General features: G+C 47.0%; 1 protein-coding gene across 2 annotated transcripts in view; it reads left to right on the plus strand.

Annotated features, from left to right (window-relative positions):
- LOC137632603 (uncharacterized) overlaps positions 1–14,513 on the plus strand; it is a 133,896-nt gene that overhangs the window by 24,603 nt on the left and 94,780 nt on the right. The gene's annotated exons all lie outside the window — the stretch shown is intronic.

Below are 14,513 nucleotides of genomic sequence, written 5' to 3' on the forward strand. Positions count from 1 at the left end.
CCCCAACCCACCACCAGTGTTGAAGGTGAATGGCCAGTATGTAACTGAAGCAAATGAAGTTAGCAATGCCCTGGCTAATTATTTTTCAAATGTATCCAGCAAGTGTGAAGGAGCCCCTGGTCACCAGTATAGGAGCACTGAAGAAAAGAAAATTTAAAATTTTGCAACAAGAAGGGAAGAGTCGTATAATTCTCCTTTCACTGAAAGAGAATTTGATTCCGCACTTGCTCATTGCAATGATACAGCCCCTGGACCCGATGGAATTCCATATGCAATGATTAAACATGTACATTTTAATACCAAGCTATTTATTTTAAGCATTATTAATAGAATATGGCATGATCATAGTTACCCAAGTGTTTGGGAACTAGACATTATTTTAGCCATTTTAAAACCCGGTAAAGACAAGTTTTTAGCAGCAAACTATCGTCCTATTGCATTGACATCTTGTTTATGTAAAATCATGGAGAAGATGGTCAATGCAAGGCTGATGTGGTACCTTGAAAAGAAAGGTATTTTATCATCGATTCAATGTGGATTCAGAAAAATGCACTCAACGACTGATGTGTTGATACGACTTGAGTCTTCTATTTGTGAAGCTTTTGCTTCCAAACAGCACCATGTTACAGTATTTTTTGACCTTGGAAAGGCATATGATACCACATGGAGATATGGTATACTTAAAACCATTCATGAAATCGGATTGAGAGGAGAGCTGCCATTATTTATTCAGGCATTTCTTTCACGTAGAGTTTTTCAAGTGAGAGTGGGGGAAACTCTATCAGAGAGTAAGTGCCAGGAAGAAGGAGTTCCTCAGGGTAGTGTGCTGAGTGTAACCCTTTTTGCACTAGCAATTAATGGGATATCCTGAGCTATTCCCCAGGATGTTCTCTCAACATTATTTGTGGATGATCTCTCAATATCATTTGCTGGCACTAGAATGGCAATGGTTGAGAGAAAAATCCAACTCTCTATTGATAAAATTATCCAGTGGGCTGACATGAATGGATTTAGGTTCTCGACAAGTAAAACTACCATTGTCCATTTTTGTCGTATCCGGGGAGTACATCCAGACCCGGATATATACATTAAAGGTCAACGGATACCATGTGCAAGAGAAGCTAAATTTTTAGGTTTGATATTTGATTGTAGGCTTACATGAGTTTCTCACTTAAAAGCGTTAAAAGCTAAATGTGTTGAAGCTCTGAATATCTTAAAAGTATTGTCCCATACATCATGGGGGGCAGACCGCAATACTATTTTAAAATTATACAAGGCCTTGATTTTTTCCAAAATTAGTTATGGTTGTGAAATATATTCTTCAGCCACCCCAAGCCGGTTAAAAATATTAGACTCGATACATCATGCAGGTATTAGATTGTCTACTGGAGCTTTTAAAACCTCGCCTATCCCAAGTCTCCTTGTTGATGCAGGAGAGTTACCTCTAGACCTTTACTGAATGTCTTCCATTATTCGGTATTGGTTTAGATTGCAAAGACTCCCTAACTCTCTAGCCTTTCAGACTGCAAGCCTTGTAAGACACGCATCATACTTTGAGTTGCACCCAAAATCTCCCCAACCTTATGGCTTTCGGGTGAAACGATTATTAAATAGTCTGGATATGATTAGAAATAAGGTACTTCCATTCAAGGTATCATCAACACCTCCATGGAAGTTACCAGAGATATCTTTTTGTAAATATTTTATTGGAGATAAGAAGAATATGTCAGACCTAGAAGCCAGGTGTCTTTTTAATGAACATGTTAAAGAACATAGAGGATCAACTTTTATCTATACTGATGGCTCCAAATCTGATGCTGGCGTTGGATTTGGAGTACATAGTAATGGTTTTAATTGTAGAAGTGCACTTCCTCTGACCGCTTCCATATTTACTGCCGAACTGTATGGCATATTAACCGCTATTGAGAAAATAGCGTTGGAGAAGGAGGGTAATTTTACAATTTTTAGTGATGCAAGGAGTGTCCTTCAAGCTATAGAAGTTTTTAATTCTAATAACCCTCTAGTTTTAAAGATTTTAGAATGGCTTTTTATTATTGGACGGAGAGGTATAACAGTTCAATTTTGTTGGGTTCCAGCACATGTAGGTGTGTCTGGGAATGAGAAGGCAGATTCACTGGCTAAGAAGGCTGCATCCGAGTTGCTGCCAAGAAGGTATCCCATTCCCTGTAATGATTTCTTACCTGACATCAAGAAATTGGTTTGCAATAAATGGCAACAGCAATGGGATATCCTAGATGGGAATAAAATGCGAGAGGTAAAAAAAGACATATCTCCTTGGAGGTATAATATGATGCCCCGAAAATGGGAGACGTCTCTTTGTCGTCTCCGTATTGGCCACACTCGGTTGACACACGAGTTTCTGCTGAAGGGACAACACCAACCGTATTGTGACGACTGTTTAGTACCTCTAACAGTAAGGCATTTGTTGACCGAATGGCCCAATTATAACAACTTAAGGAATAGATATTTGTTTGAGGCTCGAGGTGAGGATGGCAGGTTCATCCTTGCCAAGATTCTTGGAAATGATGTGTCCTACCATGCAAGTGGTATTTCTAGATTTATTTCAGAAGCAGGTCTTCTGGAAACTATTTAACCTTTATGACATTCAACTTTTATGATTTTAATTGAATACTCTTTTATTTTCTATTTTTTTTTTTATTTTTTATTTTGGTATACATAAATTAAATGTTACCGGCGTCAATGACCTCAGATGTCAGGATGCCTGAAAACTTTAAATCAATCAATCAATCACTGTTCGCCAGCGGAGAGGCGTTTGCTTGGTTTCAGCGCGCAGAAGTCCAGTTTCGCATCAAGGGCGTGACTCGCTCAACCACCAAAGCAGATTATGTTCTCGCGGCGATACCCGAGGACACCTTCCCGGAAATATCCGACTGGCTTTGTGAACAAGGAGACACCCCAATAGCGTATGACGTCCTCAAAACATACCTTCTGCAGCAGTACTCGCCGTCGCCAGCCGCCCGTGTAGCAAAGCTTTTTCAGCTCTCGCAACAACCGTTAGGGGACCAAAGGGCTTCGCTTGCCCTCAGGGAAATGACCAGTATCACTCGCCTTCAACCTGCCGCAGACGGCTCTCCTCGTGAGGTGAACCTACTTCGAGCCCTTTGGATACGCCGTTTACCCGGACCTATTCACGCTGCCATACCCGATGTCGATAGTGTACCCATAAAGGTCTTGATGACCAAAGCCGACGCCCTAATGGACAGCCACTTCAAGACCTCCATCAACCCCTCCACCCCTGACAAAGAGGATGCCTATTCAACGTCAACCGAAGTTGACATGAATGCCGTAGAACATACACGCCCACACCGTGACGTGCCGAAGCAGCGACAAAGCCGCCCACCACCCACCACCCACCAATCGCTCGTGCCCCAACAAACGACTTCTACAGCCACTTACTACCTCCCATCCGCCGCAGTTTTGCTACTACCACTTCAGATTCGGGGCTACTGCGAAGAAATGTGCCGAGGATTGTCAGTGGCCAAAAAGCGTGTAAGTAGGCCATCGCTCGTGGCGGTGGCCTCCTGTGTTTCTAATATTTTCTTTTTACATGATGCTGGAATGGGCGTGCGATTTTTGGTAGACACGGGTGCTTTTCGTTCTCTTTTGCCAAGGAAACTCTTCAAGACACGACGTAGTCTGTCTACATTTGCCGACGTCCGCTTGGTAGCTGCCAACGGATCTGCGATACCCACCTACGGTTACGAGAACCTCACATTATCATTCGGAAACGGTAAATTCAATTGGAAGTTCCTCGTTGCTGACGTCACATTGCCAATCCTCGGTGCGGATTTCCTCTCTCATTTCCACCTTCTGGTCGATGTCGCCCACCGACGATTGGTCAACGCAGACTCGTACTTGTCGACACCTCTTCAACCCGCCCCCTCTAACCTCGCTCTCCACATTAGCGCACCCACGGATGCCTACGCCCACCTCCTCACGTCGTACCCGGAAGTTTCCCGTCCAGAACTTCGCCAAACGCCCACGGTTCCTGCCAAGCACGGTATTTATCACCATATCAAGACGACGGGACCCCCAGTCTTCGCCAAAATTCAGACGTCTGGCACCGGAACGATTGGCAGCCGCCAAACAGACGTTCGCCGAAATGGAGGAAATGGGCCTTTGCCAAAAGGCATACAACCCCGCTGCCAATGGAATGGTTGAACGTTTTCATCGCACCCTCAAAGCAGCTTTGATGTCCCGCTGCAAGGATTCCAACTGGTTTACTCAGCTTCCCTGGGTCCTCCTGGGACTAAGGACCACTCCTAAAGATGCCCTCGACGTCTCGGCAGCTGAAATGGTGTATGGCGACCCGTTGGTCGTCCCTGCCGAATTTTTTCCTTCTACAACCTCCTCCGACGATCTCCAGCACATACGTCACGTCATGGGAAAATTTACTCCATGCCGCCAGACTTACAAGCCCCCAGCGAAGCATCACATACCAACAGACTTGCACTCTGCAATGCACGTCTTCCTGCGCAACGACACTAGCAAGCCACCGCTAACGCCCCCTTACACGGGCCCTTTCCTTGTGATCCGACGCAGTCCGAAAGCATTCCTCCTAAACATTCGGGGCAAAGAAGACTGGGTCTCCATTGATTGTCTAAAACCTGCTTATCTTCTGCCAGATGACCCGCCTACAGTTCGCCTCTCTAGATCAGGGCGCCCTATTTAACATATACAGTATGTCATTTTTAGAGGAGGAGCCATGTACCAACCGTGTCACACGATCGTACATAGTTCATTTTGTGCTTGTATCTTCGCTCTCCTCTCGCACTAAAACGAACCTGAAAATTCATGTCTGCTTTTCTCCTCTGTAACAGTGTCAATATTTGAACATGAAAATTCTTGTTGCTTTGAGATTTTGTATATAAAGGAGAGTGTTCTTTAATAAACTAACTCAGTTGTTTCCAACCTGCCTCTGAGTCACAACCTTTCTCTCGGCTCGTCACAGATAGTAGACAACAATGTTTCAACTTTATTTCAAATAATGAAGTTAGTCTGAAGTTAGATATACTATATATCAATATGGTCGGGTGAAGTGAAACTTCCTTTGTCACATGCTATTGATAGTATATGATTCTTACATGGTTAATTTTTTTAGGTGAATTGCATTGTCAGTTTTTTAGGTGAATACCATCTTTATATTTCTATCATTTTGTAATTGCCTAAATCCCTTTTACTTACAATATATTGTTGATAAAGTTTCTGTCTTGGAACCCCAGAAACCACTTCCTCTCTGACGATGGAAGTAAGAATGGTTGGAACTTTAAGAAATGTAAGTATAATACTAATCTGCACTGCACCAAGGTTGAAGTGTAATTATATTTCGGCAGTAGACGATCTTTTTTTTTTTCTAAATAGGTATTTTTTCTTTTAGAAGTTCGGCCTCTGTAGTGTAACAAAATCTTTACTTAACTAAATTTTAACTTATTTGAAATCTAAAAGCAAAGTCTCCTTTATTTGTGTCAATATATTTGACCATATAATGTTTTTTTTTTCTCTTCTAAGGTAGTGACACAGGTAGTTACGATAACCCCTAAATATTTACAAGTACTGAGCACTTTCCAATGAAAATGATCAAGATGACTAGCAAAAGCACTTTTTTGGGCTCAAGCCATGACGTCCTGATGGAAGGTTCCTTTTGGTAGCTTCCTTGGGTATATTAACTACAAGGATATTCCCAGAGAATTAAACCACAGGTTATCACAGAATTCTTACTTCTGGTGCGAGTATCCTAAAGGTTTCCCTTTAAGACATCGTATATCAACAGGGGACGCATGTATTAACACGCCACATAGCTATCTGCACCCCATATAGAGTTAACACTTCGATATGGAAAGGTGGAGAATAACTGGGGAGCCGTTCCACAGTTACACTCGTCCGTGGCTACTTTTGGTACTCGAAACGTAAACAAACGGGCGCCATTGCTAAATGACGTCACGTCCGTCCCCATCCTTCTGCTTGTAGCTACCTTGCATAGACGGATTTCCCCCTTGTGTGATTTTTATCGACTTGCATCTTCATTATGTCGCTACCTTTGGCCTTGCCTTCTTCTGGAAAATTGAGTACCAGGTCCCAGTATTGTTTAAATAAGCTCTGGCCGTAAAGTAACTTATACTTTTCATAATATTTCGTGTTTTGTGGCGGAGCTGTGCTGCTACCGGACACGCCATTTTATGGCATCGCTGTTCTCTTGCATGCCTGATTTAGCTAGTCAGAACAGCTTATTCCGGCCTCTTAACTAATTGATATTGTTAGTTATTTAGTCTTCATAGCTAAGAACTTCATATATCGTGTTTTAACGCTCTATTATCCGGTCATCGCTTGACCCCATACTAGATTGCTAGCTTAGCCCCTAGGCCAGATTGCCTAGCACCTGTGTTCATGCATGATATATTCCAGTGATCCTAGGTTAAGTTATGAAGATAGTGGCATTATTTATCATACTGTTTACTGTGATGCAAGTGTTTTTTGCCTTCAGGGACCATATAGGGGACCGGTTTGATTGCGTACCTTTCTAACCTAACCTAAATGTAGGAACCCCTATATGCTCCCTCCATCCCCTGCCTACGGGCATTCTCTCTGTGTGGCCATGCTCCCCCTTCTATATAGGGGAATCGTGTCCATAATCAGAGTAATTATCGCTTCTCGGTCTACCCTAAGGGAATGATCCCCCCTTAGGGTTGCGACCAAGAAAGAGGAACGGCCCTGTCCTTCCTCAGCTGCTTATGGTTAGGTTACTTACCCTTCCATGCAACTTGCGATGTGTCTTTCAGCCTACCTAGCTTGGGATTTAACACTCCTTATCTAGGTTAGGCCCTTGGGGGGGGGGGGGCTAGTTCTGTACTGTTATAGTTTGAGACGGTACTCTTGCACCGTTCTCATTCTGGTTACCTACCCTAGGCTAGGGAGCGTCCTCCCTTCCTTGGTGGCCGTTATTGTACAGAGCCTCCCCTATGGAAGACCCCTCTTCTTCTCCTTCCCCACCTATCCCTTGGTGTAGACTAGCCTATACATAGGCTAGCCTATACATATCTGTCCCTAGTCCTACAACTCCTCCTTAGGGTGGAGTGATAGGGCTATCTTGATCTCCTGTTGAGCAGGCCGCTCTGGTACATATACCCTTCATAGCGTCCTATGGGGTTAGCCACTGGCAGCGATTTGTCCAACAGGGGTTCCCCCTCTTGAGTGTACCCTAACCCTCCCTTGGGTTACCCTGGCACCCGGCTGACTGCCGGCCCCCTGCCATTGGATGATAGGACCCACTCCTATCATGGGTACACTCCTTCAGGTGGGATGCCAGAGGGGTATGTGATCTTACCCCTCCAATCCCTCCTTATCTGTCTCTCTATCTATCCTGGTGCCGGTCCCTTGCCGCCTCTACTGCCGGCGATACCGCCCTTCCTTTGGTGACACACTCATAAGAGACCCTCCCTCCCCTAAGTCGCCAGCCTTCCGTGTGCCGGAGGGCTGCCGCCTTCCGTCGGCATGCAGCCAATGGCCCAACCCTCTATTACCTAGTTTCGGTTGTCCGACCTTCGGGCCGGCCTCCGGCGTGCCGGCATCGATTGTCGGCGGTCTGGGTATTCTAGCAATTCTGCCTTACCTTATGAACTGATCACCAAGCCGTCAGCCTTTGGCTGCCGGAGCCTCCGCCTCCCGCCGGCGTGCCACCGCTGTGCCAGCAGCCGCCAAGTCGGTATTATGCTTAGATCCTCAATGTGTCTGCCTTAATGCCTTACACCCTGCTGGAGTGGCCTCCGGCGTGCCGCCGGTCTGCCGGCGCCCTCCGGAAGCACCAAGGGATTTGCACCCCTTCTATTATCTGTCGACTACATGCCGACAGCCCTACACAGCAGCCAGATGGCTTGGCCACTCCGATAGATAGGTATTGTCTTACCATTCTACTAGTGGCTGTGCTGTCTTCTTGCATATTTCAAATTTCCAGCATACTCTGTGTGTCTTAGCACGGTTGGTTGCCGGAACCTAGATCTATACGGGGTCTCCTACTACCTCTTTAACCCAAGGGTCTGAGTGGTCTCAGTCCCTGATACACCTCGCAGGCAATCTCTGCTAGAACTTGGCTTCTACCCACCAAGGGGATCCATGAGGATTTCCGTTTTGTGTCCCTCGGTCACAAATGAGATTGCCTATTGATAAGGTTACGGTAACCAACTGGGCAGGATTCACAAGTATGTGTCTATCTACTTCCTTTTCCCGCTCCTCTCCTCAACATTACAATATTCATGAATCATTTAATGGTAAGTGAAAGTTTAACTACTTAAAATTTAACTTTAGAGTAATGTAAGTCATTCTTATGCCTTCCATATACTCATGATCTCTTTCTTTTACAGGAGGAGTATATGAAGTGTGACCACAACTTCTGTGGAGTGAAGCGCCCGGACTTCTACGGGCACAAGGCGTGTCGGACCCCCGCCCCCGGCGCCGCCAAGAAAGGCGACCTGAAATATTGGGACCCGCAGCACTGTACAGTCTGCAAGAGTCGTCTGGTCGAAGCGTTCGACGAGCCTCCCTCAGCGGAGGTAAGGGACAACGCTCGAGAGAAGCTATGCAAGTGGGTGCTTGGCTTCCAGAAGAACGCCACCGACCGTATCTCGCTACCGAAGATTTGAGGGCCTTGCTATTCCCGAAGGCATCAAAAGACTCAGTGGTCCCCAGTGATCAGATTCCTACCGTCCAGATAGTGGTGGAACCTGATGTGGTCATGGCCCAGTCCATGCACGAGTGCCGTTTAGATTCCGACAACGTGGAACATATGTCGGAAGTGTCGGAGACTATGGAGAGAAACCTCATGGGCGAAAGGAGCTCGACTATGAGGAAGATCAGGTGGAATACCCTGATTCGGAGCCTGAGGTCGCCCCCGCTTCTACCCCTGCACCAACTCCTACACCGACTGAGGAATCACTTCCTTCAACATCCGCTACCCTGGACCCCATCCCATCTAGCAATCAGGAGATCTTCAAGATGCTTGAAGCTCTCATGGATAAGAAACTTCGCGAGACTCATGAGTTTTTCAAGTCCAACATCGGAAGTTCTAAGCAACCAAAAAAGATTTCGGTTAAGGAGCTCCCTGCCTGCTCAGATACTAACCCATGGAGGTATGCCGAGCACATGCCGATCACCACGGGCAAGATCTTCATCAGTGAGAAGGTCTGCTCGATCGCGTTGGAAGAAGTGGAGTTCTTCCCGAACTTTGAGGCTTACCCGGACTGTTACGTCCGACTCAGGTCCGAACCCGCCTCTAAAGAAGAGACCGAACCGAAGGAGGTTATTGTGTTCGATCTCTCGAAGGCCCAGGCTATGCTAGCCAACGCGGTGAAAAGTAGGGGCTTCACCAATTCAAAAATGCCGGCACTTAGTAAGAAGCACCCAACCTTCGTCGCACCAGACAATGCGACCTTCCCCTTTCTTGAAAAGGCCTTCACTGCGGTACAGAAAGCAGTGGAAGAAGGGAAACCTTGCCCTGTACTGGAGGAGTGCAGGCCCTTCTCCCTGACCACTCCCCCTGATGATAGGCACTGGAAAGACGTCCAGTCGACCTTCATAGTGGGGAAGCTAGAGCCTGACGTTGCTGGTCGTCAGTGTAACGAGGACCTCCCAAAACTCAACGATCACCTCCTTCGTAGGGAACATGATACGAAGGAAAGGCTTGCCGCATCTATGTCCCTCCAGGTACACCTTGAAGTCATGGCCGGTGACAATAGGATCCCAGACTTCTACATGGTCCTTGCCAAAACACATCTCGCAACGGTCGTGAAGGATCTGTACAGCTTCACCAGGGCTCGTGGAGCCTGTTGTGAATTCGTGTTCGCAAGTACTACAGTGAGACACGAACCCCGGAGGCTGATTTCCTCCAACATCTGGGGTAAACACCTCTTTCCCTCCTCCCTAGTGAAAGAGATCACCGACAAAGCCGCCACGGAGAACAGGAACCTTCTCCATAAATGGGGCATGTCGAAGAAAAGGAAATCCTCTCAGGACGACGGCCCTCAACCTAAGAGGAAACCCACGAAGCCAAAACCCCAGCAACGTCAACAGAGACGGCAGTTTCCGGGATCCGCTACTCCCCAAGTGGCAGCTCAGCCACAACAGACCTTTCAGCTGGTCACCCAACCGGTCCTGTCACAGTCACCGGTCTTCACCCCTGCATTTGAGCAGCAATCCACTACCTTTCGTCCCAAAGGTAGAGGCTCAAGCAGAGGCTCAGGCAGAGATGCGTCTCGCCGTCCCTCCAGAGGCAGAGGAGGAAGGGGAGCTAGCGGCCGAGGTAGCAAACCCTCGGGAAGCCAGAAGCAATAAAGTGCTTCCGGTGGGAGGAAGACTCCGCCAATTCCATGATCGTTGGACCTTCGATCCCTGGGCACACAGCATCGTCAAGAAGGGACTAAGCTGGAGCTGGACTCAACCACCCCCAACCTTCCAGCAATTCTTCCAACAGTCAACCCCCTCCTGGAAGAATATGTCCTAGAACTATTGAACAAGAAGGTGATAAGGAGGGTAAAGTCAACCAGGTTCCAAGGGAGACTGTTTTGCGTCCCCAAGAAGGACTCCGACAAACTCAGAGTCATTCTAGACTTATCCCCCCTCAACAAGTTCATCGCGAACAACAAGTTCAGGATGCTGACTCTTCAACAAATACGGACCCTTCTGCCTCAAGGGTCCTACACGGTCTCGATAGACCTGGCGGATGCCTACTGGCACGTTCCAATGATCCATCACGCTTCCTCCTACCTAGGATTTCGACTCCAAAGGAAAAGCTACGCTTTCAGGGCCATGCCCTTCAGGCTCAACGTGGCCCCACGGATCTGCACCAAGCTGGCAGACGCCACCGTTCAACAGCTCCGCCTCCGCGGCGTCCAGGTGATGGCCTACCTAGACGATTGGCTGGTCTGGGCGACATCGCCCGAAGATTGCGTACGATCCTGCAACAAAGTCACCCAGTTCCTAGAACACCTGGGATTCAAGATAAACACCAACAAATCTCGCCTCTCTCCAGCTCAGAAGTTCCAATGGTTAGGAATCCATTGGGATCTTCAGTCACACCGCCTTTCCATCCCGCAGAAGAAAAGGAAGGAAATAGCAGGGTCTGTCAAAAAACTGCTGAAATCCAAAAGGATCTCAAGACGACAGCAGGAACAAGTTCTAGGCTCTCTACAGTTCGCCTCTGTGACAAACCCAGTGCTTCGTGCACAGCTAAAGGATGCCGCGGGAGTCTGGAGACGTTCTGCATCCATCGCTCGAAGAGACCTCAAGAGACGGCTCCCAAACAGACTTCGGTTACTCTTAAAGCCGTGGTCGGAAGCAAAGGCCCTGAAAAGGTCCATTCCTCTTCAACACCCACCTCCATCACTCAACATCCACACGGACGCTTCGCTGGAGGGTTGGGGAGGTCACTACCACCAACAACAGGCTCAAGGGACATGGTCTCCCCTATTCAAGACGTCTCACATCAACATCTTGGAGGCCATGGCGGTCCTTCTCACTCTGAAGAAACTCTCTCCGCCTCCCTCGATCCACATTCGTCTGACTCTGGACAACTCGGTGGTAGTCAGATGTCTCAATCGTCAGGGCTCGAGATCGCCCCAGATAAATCAGGTGCTTCTCCCAATCTTACGACTGGCAGAAAAGAAGAAATGGCACCTGTCTGCAGTTCACCTACAAGGATTCCGCAACGTGACGGCGGACGCTCTATCTCGGACAAGCCCGATAGAGTCGGAATGGTCTCTAGACGCAAGATCGTTCTCCTTCATCTCTTGCCAAGTCCCGGAACTTCAGATCGATCTCTTCGCAACGAGCGACAACAATCAACTTCCTCGTTATGTGGCCCCGTACGAGGACCCCAAGGCAGAAGCAGTGGACGCCATGTCACTGGATTGGAACAGATGGTCCAGGATATACCTGTTCCCTCCCACCAACCTTCTGCTGAAAGTCCTCTCCAAACTGAGAACCTTCAAAGGGACAGCGGCCCTAGTGGCTCCCAAGTGGCCCCGGAGCAATTGGTACCCCCTGGTCCTGGAGCTGCAGCCCAAGCTGATCCCCCTCCCGGGCCCAGTTCTCTCTCAGCAAGTACAGAAGTCAACTGTCTTCGCTTCATCACTGAAAGTCAGGGACCTTCATCTCATGATTTTCTCTCCCTAGTCGCGAAGAAAAGGTTTGGGATCTCGAAGAAAAGTCTAGACTTCCTCGAGGAATACAAGACCGAATCCACACGACGGCAATACGAATCATCCTGGAGAAAGTGGGTCTCATTCGTCAAAGCAAAAAACCCTACGGAAATCACCATTGATTTTTGCATGTCCTTCTTCATTCACCTTCATGGACAAGGCTTAGCAGCCAACACGATTTCTACCTGCAAATCGGCTTTGACTAGACCACTACTGTACGCCTTCCAGATTGATCTGTCCAGCGATATCTTCAATAAACTACCAAAGGCATGCGCTAGACTACGCCCAGCACCTCCGCCAAAACCTATCTCCTGGTCCCTGGACAAGGTGCTCCATTTTGCCTCCAATTCGGACAACGATTCGTGCCCTCTCAAGGATCTGACTCAAAAAGTTATATTCCTTTTTGCTCTCGCCTCGGGAGCCCGAGTCAGTGAAATAGTGGCATTATCAAGAGACGAGGGTCATATCCTGTTTACAGACTCATGAGAACTTACCCTCTTCCCTGATCCGACGTTTCTCGCGAAAAACGAATTACCCACCAAGAGATGGGGCCCCTGGAGAATCTGCCCCCTGAAGGAAGATGTCTCCCTATGTCCAGTAGAGAGCCTCAAGGTCTATCTTCGAAGAACTTCAGACTTTGGTGGAGGCCAACTCTTCAAAGGAGAAACATCGGGTAGCGACCTGTCACTGAAACAACTAAGAGCGAAAATCACCTACTTCATTCGCAGAGCGGATCCTGACAGTACACCCGCAGGTCACAATCCTAGACAAGTCGCATCCTCTCTGAATTTCTTCCAGAGTATGGATTTCGAAAGCCTCAAGAGCTTCACAGGATGGAAATCTTCGCGCGTTTTCTTCAAGCACTACGCGAAGCAAGTGCATGAAGTCAAACATTTCGTGGTAGCCGCAGGTAGTGTTATGAAACCTGCAGTTTAACTCTGCATAGAACAGCGAGTTACTTGGGACTTTAACTCTACGGGTGCCTGTGTTGACCCTCGTGTGATACATAGCGATTTCATGGACACTTAGTGTTTCTAATAGACTGTTCTTTACAAGGTGAAATGTCATAGACTTAACATGAGTGCCACATGCCTAGGGCATGATGTGTTTTTCCTTTTTTAAAGACTGACGTTCCTCTGGAACTTGCGCTTTCTAATAATTTGAAATTTCTTTCAGATTCAAGATTGAAGTCTTCTAATTTCTATGTACATTATTTTTTATTATTGTAAACTAACTTTACATCCCTTATTGCATTTATTATTACTTTAACCTGCAATTGTGAAATAAAATGTCTATTTTATTACTTGTGCGTCTCTCTTCGCTCCTATTTACACTATGAAATACATGGCTGTCATAGTTTCATTTACCCCTTTCTTTGAAATGAGAAGAATAATATGTTTTGTCTGTATTATATACTCACCTATGCTGTGTAATATTCCTAATTGAATACTTACTTACGCCATACCTTCGAGACCAGATCGTTCTCTAACCATGGAATATAGTGACTAACCACCACTTATCTACTGTTGAGAATGTTCCTACACGAATATTGACCATTCTGTCTTGTCTCCGAGTCCTTCACGAATTCTCCGCAGGGTGAGTAGCCCTTCGATGACCACTTTGAATTTCGATATAACCCGTTGGGACTTCTCTGCCAGGGGGGGGGGGCATGAAGCTGTATCCCCACGGAACCTCTACCGAGGTCACAGAGCATACCTCTATTCAAAGCCCTTGGCACTTACTCTAATAAGGGGAAATTTTCCATGATACATTGATTCTCTGGTACTCTTTCATCAGGACATCATGGCTTGAGCCCAAAAAACGGATTTTGAGCGAAGCGAAAAATCTATTTTTGGGTGAGATAGCCATGACGTCCTGATGAACCCTCCCGTCTATTCTAGTCCAGCCTTTCAGGCCCCGCCCTGTCCTGCTGTATCATGGAGATTAGCAAGGAGCTGGCATCAGGATGAGGACGGACGTGACGTCATTTAGCAATGGCGCCCGTTTGTTTACGTTTCGAGTACCAAAAGTAGCCACGGACGAGTGTAACTGTGGAACGGCTCCCCAGTTATTCTCCACCTTTCCATATCGAAGTGTTAACTCTATATGGGGTGCAGATAGCTATGTGGCGTGTTAATACATGCGTCCCCTATTGATATACGATGTCTTAAAGGGAAACCTTTAGGATACTCGCACCAGAAGTAAGAATTCTGTGATAACCTGTGGTTTAATTCTCTGGGAATATCCTTGTAGTTAATATACCCAAGGAAGCTACCAAAAGGAACC

This window comes from Palaemon carinicauda, chromosome 41 (genome assembly GCF_036898095.1).
Source record: "Palaemon carinicauda isolate YSFRI2023 chromosome 41, ASM3689809v2, whole genome shotgun sequence".
Lineage (NCBI taxonomy): Eukaryota > Metazoa > Arthropoda > Malacostraca > Decapoda > Palaemonidae > Palaemon > Palaemon carinicauda.